At 37.5% G+C, this 8,314-nt stretch overlaps 1 pseudogene; it reads left to right on the top strand.

Annotated features, from left to right (window-relative positions):
- The first annotated feature begins 4,093 nt into the window (after positions 1–4,093).
- LOC123858590 (ferritin light chain-like) lies at positions 4,094–7,063 on the top strand (annotated as a pseudogene).
- Positions 7,064–8,314: the final 1,251 nt, after the last annotated feature.

The raw sequence follows: 8,314 nt of genomic DNA, 5'->3' as shown, positions 1-8,314 counted from the left end.
ATATCTCCCTCCCTTGAGATGTTCTGGAGTGATAAAGACCTCTCTGGATGAGATTTGCTTATATTCTAGAGTAAAGATAAAATTTCTATCTCCAGAACTAGATGAGCAGTTCACCAGAAGTTGTATATATAATCAGAATTTTCTAATTCTAGGATTTATTCCCTGTTATTTATTCTGCATGTACAGTACCATTCAACTTCCAGCGCATCACCCTTTGGGGACTGGAACTCAGGGAATTGGTGCTATGAAGTTAGCATCTAGCTGATGCTTTTGCTGTAACTAATAAACCGTCTTTGTCTCTGACCTAGGTGTCTTGTGATTTTATGTGTATTGGTACCGGCTGAATGTTTGTGTCCCCTGCCCCATCAAAAAAATATATTTTTTATAAATATTAGGAAGTAGGACTTTTGGGAGATAATTAGGTCATGAGGGCTCCACCCTCATGGAACCCTCATGAATAGGATTAGCGCTCTTGTAAAGAAGAAACATAAGAGCTTTCTCTCTCTCTCTCTCTCTCTATCTCTCTTTCTCTGACCACCACCATGTGAAGACACAATCAGAAGATGTAACTGCAACCTGCAAGAGGTTTACACCAGATCTGTCAGCACCTTGATCTTGGATTTCCTAGACTCCGTAACCATGAAAAATAAATTTATTTAATCCGTATAGTCTATGGTAATTTGTTATAGCAGCCCAAACTGATTAAGACAGTTCAGATAAAGATAGGTAAAACCTCAGATCCCTTACAGTTTCTGACTTAACATTATTGAGATATACATACATAAGATAAAATAAAATAATTTTAAATACAGTTTGATGAGCATTGGCACATGTATATACATATGTAACCACCATGATAATCATGATATAGAATATTTCCACCACCCAAAAAAGTTCCTTTGTGTTCATTTCCAATCAATCTCTTCCATACCCTCAGATACAGGTAATCACTGAAATATTTTCTGAACTATGGATTGGACTGATCTTTTCTAAAATTTCATATAAATGGAATCATGTAGTATATAATTCTGTGTTTGATTTATTTCACTCATGATTATTTTCATGTGTGATTTCTGAGATCCAGACATGTTACTGCTTGTTATAGCAATGCATTCCTCATATTTATTGATTGGTATTCCAGGGTATGAATATTCTACAATATACTTATGGATTCTGCTATTGAGAAACACCAGGGCTGTTTTCCATTTTGGAGCTACTATGAAAAATCTACTATGAGTAGTTTGCAAGCCTTTGCATGGAAACACATTTTCTTTCTCTTGGGTAAATATGTAGGAATGGAATGATTAGGTTGCATGGTAAGTGTGTCATTAGCTTTATACAATATTGCCAAACTGATTTCCAAATTGTTTGTGCCATTTAACATTCCACCAACAATGTATGAAAATTCCACTTGCTTCATATCCTCTCTAAAACTTGTATTGTTAATCTTCTTAATTTAGCCATGCTAATGGCTGCATAGGGATGTTTCATATGCTAGATATGGTCAATTTCCATTTGGCATCCAGTTCTATACTCTTCTGTTCCCCCTATCCCTAAGAATGACAGAATGAATCTAAAGCTGTTTTTCCTAAACTCCCTTATGGCTAGGCTTCTCAATACTGTTTAGATTCTTTCAATAAGATTAATCATACCACATTTGGAAGGTGTCAAGGCAGTGGAGACTACCTGGGATGGTGCAGTTGGAAAGACGGGCTGGGAAGTAGCCGGATTCCATGCTTTTCTCTATCTTACTAGAGTCCTGGGTATGGGGAAGCTATGACATCAAGTGGTCAAGAAAGCAACCTCTGGGTTGCAGCTGTAGTACTGTATATTCTTGAAATCAAAAACAGTGGTGACTTCCTGACTTTCATTTCTTTAGGCATCCAATGATTTTGAAATCACTTAATCTTAATATTTTGCTGCTTGAAATGCCTAGAGTACTTTCTGTTACCCGAACTCTGATTGATTCAATAGACATTAAGAAAGAAAAAAAAGTTGATAAAATGTCTATGAAATACAGACAAGGGATTTTAAGGGGGAATTGGCTCAGCATTCTAAACTTCTCCACCTTAATTCTCAGTGAGAATTGCTTAATATGATGTTATCACTGTAATAATTTGTTAACAAAGATCTGTTGGCCATTATTAATGATGTTAATATTTATTGAGAGTTTACTATATACCAGTCACTGTAAGAATCAATTCAGTGCTTATTACAAACTTAGGTCAGTCATAGTACAGATACTGTTATCTTAAATTCATTTTAGCATTTCCTGCTTTGTACAGAAAAGGATTTAAACTAAGTCTGTCTAAAATAAATTTATTTCCACCAATTTGACTTCCACCATGTTGCCTCTCTGACAAAATTTGTCACTAATTATCATTTTCTACATCACTGGAAAAATAGATATTCACTCTCCCAAGTCCTTGGTATTACCTACAAACTTACCCACTTCTGACTTCCTTTCTTCTTTTCAGGGTTAATGGAAATCATCATTTTCTCCTTCTACTTAAGAAAAAGCCCTATTAGAAATACTATATAATCCAGCAATCCCTCTTCCGGGTATATATCCAAAGGAAATGAAATTAGTACCTCAAAGAGATATCTGCACTCCCAAGTCTACTGCAGCACTATTCACAATAGCCAAGATACAGATGTGACCTAAGTGTCTGTTGATGGATGAATGGATTAAAAAAATTGTGATATGTACATACAATGCAATATTATTCAGCCTTAAAAAAGGAGATCCTGCCATATGCAACAATATGAATGAAACTGGAGGACATTATGCTAAGTGGAATAATGCAAAAAGAAAAATACTGCATGATGTCACTTATATCGAAAATCTGAAAAAAGTTGATTCACCGAAGCAGAAACAGAAATTAGAAAGGTGCGAAAAATGAGAGATGTTGGTCAAAGGGTACAAAATTGCAGTTGTGTACGATGAATAAGTTCTAGAGAGCTAATGTACAGCATGATGACTATTGTTAATATCACTATATTGTATACTAGAAATTTGCTTAGATTTCAGATGCTTTCACCAAAAAAGAAGTTAACTGTGAGAAGAGATAGATATATTAATTAGCTTGACTGCAGTAATCATTTCACTATATATCAAAACATTATGTCATATACTTTAAGTATAATTTTTACTTAAAATGTCCCTATTAACCATATATGATTGAGAGACCCAAAACTCAAAACAACAGTGAATAAAATAAAGTTGATGTGTATTTCTTTACTGAGTCAAGTTTGGATGTAAGAACTCCAGAACTGACCAGGAGGCTTCACCAAAATATTGGAACTCAGACTCCTTCAATCCTGCTACTCCACTGGTCTGAGCATATAGCTTTCACTTTATGGTTGAGGACAACAGCTCGAACTCCAGCCATTTTTTCTACATACTAACCAGCAGGAAAAAAGAAAGGCTAAAAAGTAAAATGGTATCTTCCTCATTCTAAGCATACATGCTAAAAATTGCACACACATCTCTGCTTAGAGCCTATTGGTCATAACTCAGCTATCTTTAACTGTAAGATGGCTAAGAAATATAATTTTTTTTCCTGAAGACACAAGTCCAACTAAAAATTAGATTCTCTTAATAAGTAACAATTGGAAACTGGTTCTTAAAGAACGAGTGAAAATATCCACACACTCGATCTCTATTCTATATTCCATCTTACCTTCTAAGAGATTCATTCTATAAAATGTATACAAATCCATCATAAAATATAAGGTGTTTGATGACCTGTGTCATATTTAACTCTTTTGTCTCAAGTTCTGCCACCATCATCTCAAATCTCAAATTCTCCCTCACCTCCAGACACTTGGTAATCCACTATTTTGCAAAACTCTGTGTGTCACTGAAGGCTCAATCAGATCAGCTGTGCTGTAGATAAGAACCACTACAAATAATACTGAATAAAGAACTTATAGGAATTCAACTCTAACAGGAATGGACGTGGTGAAGTCTATGCAAAGCTATTGTCTCTGAGTCTGAGGATGAGCCTGAAGAGGTATGACTCTCTTGGTCTAGAGGTCAGAAAGAAAAGCTGAACATGGAGGGAAATGATGAGAAACCAGAACCACGAGGATGAGCTGGAACTTGCACCTGTCCTTAGCATCTGCTATCAGCTTCAGTGCTAGGATTGCCCTGCAGAAAAAGCTGACTCTCTTGAGCATAGATCTGTTCACATGCCAGGCACAGGATTCAGAGAACCCATGGGAGAAAATCCAGCAGGAGAGAAAGGAGTTGCAAGCCTGCGTGTTGACCCTTGCCAACAAAGTAAGCCAACACTGCCACGTGCTCAGTGCCCCAGACCAACCTCTAAAACATAAAACACTATCACCACTCCCTCATTTCTGCCTGCCAAATCACATGCAAATTCATCTTGTTGTCATCCATAATCCAGAACAATGATGGGAAGGGGATGTTTGGAAAGGTAGTTAGAGCTCAGCTTATTTGGCACAGAATAAACCTGTCTGTGTTATTTGGGTCTCATTTTTAAAACATATTTCTTCAAGATTCCTTTCCATAACTCCTAAGACTACGCTAACTACTAAAATGTGGCTCTGGAGTACTCCTCTTTTTTTCTTCAGTCATATGTAGGGGTTTTTTGGTTTTTTGTTTGTTTGTTTCTTTTTATTGATCATATCTGCCCCCACAAAATGAGAAAATAAAACTTTTCAGTCTGGAAAAAGGCACACAGGTTTTTCACTGAAAAAAAAAAAAGGTTTTGAAATAGTCCCTTCAAATTTAAAGATTTTCTCCATATTCTTCCACTTAGAACCGTTTTTGGAATTTATGAAATTGATTTCATTGAATGATTTTGTTTGCACAATTTTAAGAATTAACTTTGGCAGTTTCTATATACACAGAAGCTTTTTTTCCAAGAGGTAACTTCTGTGAAGGAAGACAGTAAAATGGAGGCCAACACGGTGAATTATTTGTCAATCTCGATCTAGCCCAAAGGCCTCGGATGTTCGTTATGCACTAGGTTTTTATCTTTCCTCCCCATCTCTACTGAATAAATAAATGTTGTAAGCAATGCAGTATTTTCTGTAATTTTTTAAAAATTCCTATCTTTAGTATTTAATAGGACTAGAAGGTATGAACAAATACGTCGAGATAATCACCAAGCAAAATCAACTGAGTACTGTTTGTCAGGGTGCGTTTTCTATACCCGTAGAGAAAGTGTTTCTAATGAAAGGAAAAATACAAAGAACAAAAAGTATACTCCTTACATAAAAATTAAATTTTCAAAGTCGTTCCCAACACACCTCTTTTCTCCCTACAGAAGTCTCTGTACTTAGTTGAACATAATTATAAGTAAAATGAATTGTTAGGTTCACAGGATATAAAGTCAGGACCATGGGAATATACAAAGTATTAAATCTGAAATATAATTTGGTTTTTCTCTGGAAAAATTTTGTCATTTTTTTCTGACTTGCACTTCAGAAGTTTTTCAATGTATCAAAATATTAGTTGATTTTAAATGTTACAGGAGTTAACAAAGAACTTGCCTCTTCCAACTGTGCTTCTCTCACCTAATGTGAACGGCCCCAGTTTTTTCATGTTGGCCACATACTGAGCGAAGTGCCTTTATGCTAATTTGGAATCACCCTGTCCTATGCTTAGCAATGAATTAATATCAAGATGGTTTTTCATTTTTGAAAAATGAACTGTGATTCTTTAATAAAAATAAATCAAGTATTATTTATTATATTTGACAAGCTACTCAGCTAACTAGGGCAACATTTAGTGATGTCCCCATATAAAGATTTAGGTAACATTCTTTGAAAATAGGAGTCCCTGGTGAATTCTTAGGCCTTGGTACTGTTTGTGATTGTTAGTTTTGCCTGTACCTCTGCGAAATGGTAAAAAGTGAATGAGTTCATTAAAGAAATCGGCTACTAGTGGAATTAATTAAATTCTACTTTTTTTCTTAGTGTATTAGGTATACTGACTAAGTTGCAAAACTGAAACAATCAGCTTAATGTACTTTTTAAGTCGACAAAATATTGTATCAGATTTAAGAGAAATAAAAAACAATTTTTAAAAATGTAAATCGAATGAAACATTGAAGTATTTATTCTTTCTCAACAGACAGTATTGCTTTTAAAATCCAATGCATAAAAGCAGGGCACTGGGCTGTCCCGCGGATCTGTCTCTTGCTTCAACAGTGTTTGGACCGAACAGACCCAGGGATGCCCCTTCTACCAGCCTGAGACCACTCTCCAACCTTTTTTCCAGTCACAACCTTCAGAGCCATCTTCTTGGCCACCCTCTGCCTCCAGGACCAGCCAACACTCTATTTTGAGCTTAGCTCCTTATTACCATCAACCATGAGCTCCCAGATTTGTCAGAATTATTCCACCGAGCGGCACCTGGGTGGCTCAGTTGGTTAAGCATCTGCTTCGGCTCAGGTCATGATCTCGGGATCCTGGGATCGAGCCCTGTGTCAGGCTCCCTGCTCAGCGGGGAGCCTGCCTCTCCCTCTTCCTCTGCCACTCCACCTGCTTGTGCTCGCTCTCTCTCTCTTTCTCAAATAAATAAATAAAATCTTAAAAAAAAAAAAAAGAATTATTCCACCAAGGGGGAGGCTGTCATCAACTGCCTTGTCCATGTGCATCTGTGGGCCTCCTACACCTACCTCTCTCTGTGCTTCTATTTCCACCAGGAGGATGTGGCTCTGGAGGGCATGGACCCCTTTTTCCTCCAGTTGGCTGAGGAGAAGCACGTCTGCTCTTGAAGATGTAAAAGCAGCTCAGCCTCCACACCCTTTTCCAGGACCTGCAGAAGCCATCCTAAGATGAGTGGCATAAAACCCTGGATACCACGGAAGCTGCCCTGGTGCTGGAGAACCTGAACCAGGCCCTTTGGGATCTGCATGCCTTGGGTTCAGCCCGCACACACAACAATTTCTGTGACTTCCTGGAGAACTACTTCCTAGAAGAGCAGGTGAAACTTGTCAAGAAGATGGGGAACCACCTGACTAATCTCTGTAGGCTGGCTGGGCTGGACGAGGATCTCTTCGAAAGGCTCACCCTCAAGCATGACTAGGAGCCTCTGAAGCCCAGCACCCTCCTGGTGCCAGGGCTTGTGCCTGAGCTTCTCCCTGAAGCAATTAAGCAGCATTTTAACCACCTTGGAGCCCTCTCGCAAGCCCTAGACCAAATGGAAACAATAAAGCTTTTTGGAGCCAAAAAATAAATATATAAATAAATAGAATTAAAAATAAAAAAATAATAAAATCTCACGGATAAAAAGTGGTTTTCTGTCTTTGTTTTGAACTATCAATTAAAAGCTCACATTCTTATAAGAAGTAACACTATTATGAAAAAAAAAAAACCTCTAGACATGATATATCTGGTTGTTATATTAGAACTACTGAGGGAAGCCTAGGCTCTGTCCCTCTAAATATATCCTCTAAATGGATTTCACCCACAAGTGAGAACTACCAAATATCCAGACATTGTCAGAAGAGGACAGATAAATGGAAACACTTGAAGTAGGAAAGAGAGTCTTCCCATCTTTCCTTTTTGTGGTGATATGCTACCTGCGATATGCCAAGAGCTATAATGCGGTACATGGGAGAGAGGTACTACCTACATCCTGCCACAGGGTTTAGGAAAGCTTTAAGGATAAAGCAGAATTCGAAAGGGGAAAAGAGAACAGGTTGGGAACGAGAGAAAGGTAGGGACAAGAGGATCACCCATTTAGCAGGAAAGGAAGGGCCAAATGAATGGGACTATATGAATTATTACCATGTTATTATGTATTAAAAGCCATACAACATAAGATACACTGCATTTTCTGCTAAACAAAAACAACCTTAAAAGAGTTTCCAACCTACAGGAAAGCTTCAGTGTAACAGATTTAAAATAGAAAGAACCCATAGTTATTTTACAAGGCCAAGGTTTTAATGCACCAAGTGAAAAAATAAACCCTAAAGGGGGGATGCAAACTAGCCCAGAAAGAAATCAGTCATATCACGCACATGTGGTCATTGGATTTGATTGGCGAAATCTGAGTTCCAAAAGTGCTATGTATTTTATGTTATGTAAGTGATCACAGCAACTTGAGACCAGATTAACTTTACCGAAAGTTTCTTTCCTTACCGCTCAAATTAAATCAGCGATAGTGGATGGGGAAGCTGCTAAGCATACCCAAATGCTCTGTTCTCTCTACACATTAGTCAATAAGCAGAAGCACTTTGTAAACCCACCTGGAGTGCCATTGATGATAAAGAATGCTGTTACCTCTAGTAAAGGACGGAAATTACCCCTTGTTCTTCAGAAACCTCTTATTGGA

The sequence above is a fragment of the Mirounga angustirostris genome, unplaced genomic scaffold, assembly GCF_029215605.1.
Source record: "Mirounga angustirostris isolate CCGP_5_RB_7025 unplaced genomic scaffold, mMirAng1.0.hap1 SCAF_4, whole genome shotgun sequence".
In the NCBI taxonomy this organism is placed as follows: domain Eukaryota; kingdom Metazoa; phylum Chordata; class Mammalia; order Carnivora; family Phocidae; genus Mirounga; species Mirounga angustirostris.
This window is presented reverse-complemented; position numbering and strand designations above follow the sequence as displayed.